The sequence below is a fragment of the Brassica oleracea genome, chromosome C3 (genome assembly GCF_000695525.1).
Source record: "Brassica oleracea var. oleracea cultivar TO1000 chromosome C3, BOL, whole genome shotgun sequence".
Classification (NCBI taxonomy): Eukaryota; Viridiplantae; Streptophyta; class Magnoliopsida; order Brassicales; family Brassicaceae; genus Brassica; species Brassica oleracea.
Window position 1 is genome coordinate 63,081,574 of NC_027750.1, and position 822 is coordinate 63,082,395.

Here is an 822-nt window from a genome sequence, read left to right on the forward strand (position 1 = left end):
TTCGATCGGGATTCAAAAGAGAACACAAAGGAGGAGCTTTTTTAGGCATGAGAGTTCGCTATGTAGCGAGCTGGAGGTCTGACAGGTCGCTATGTAGCGAGTGGAAGCAAGCCAAGTAGAGTCCTACTTGTTTTCGTCGTAAAATCTCAACGGAAACTCTGATTGAGACGAAACGAAAAGCGTTTCGATCGGGATTCAAAAGAGAACACAAAGGAGGAGCTTTTTTAGGCATGAGAGTTCGCTATGTAGCGAGCTGGAGGTCTGACAGGTCGCTATGTAGCGAGTGGAAGCAAGCCAAGTAGAGTCCTACTTGTTTTCGTCGTAAAATGATGACTTCGCGTGACGGGAAACATAGAATGATTTAGCCACGGTCTACGAGAGATAGCATTTAAAGAGTAGACGAGAATGCATGGAGAGCCCGATCGCTACGTAACGACCAAGCCGTGTACATGCTCGGTCGATACGTAGCGATCGAGCTTGGCTCGAGCTTGATCCCTACGTAGCGACCGAGCTTGGGCTCGAGCTTGGCCGCTACGTAGCGACCGAGCTGTATGCGTGCTCGGTCGCTACGTAGTGACCAAGCTGTGTAATCGATTTGTTGCGCTTCTTTTTTCCGCGATTAACCTTGGGGTTTTCTGTGGTTTTTGGGAGAACAAGTTTTACCCTTCCGAAATATTTTCGGGAAACGTGTTTTGGTAAAACCCTTACTCATTGATATTTCTTTTGTTCGGTAATGAGCCAAACTTACGGGGTTTGATAAGATTTATCGTTTTCCTTTATGTTTAAAAAGAGAAATCGCGAGCTCGTTTCATTGCACTTCCT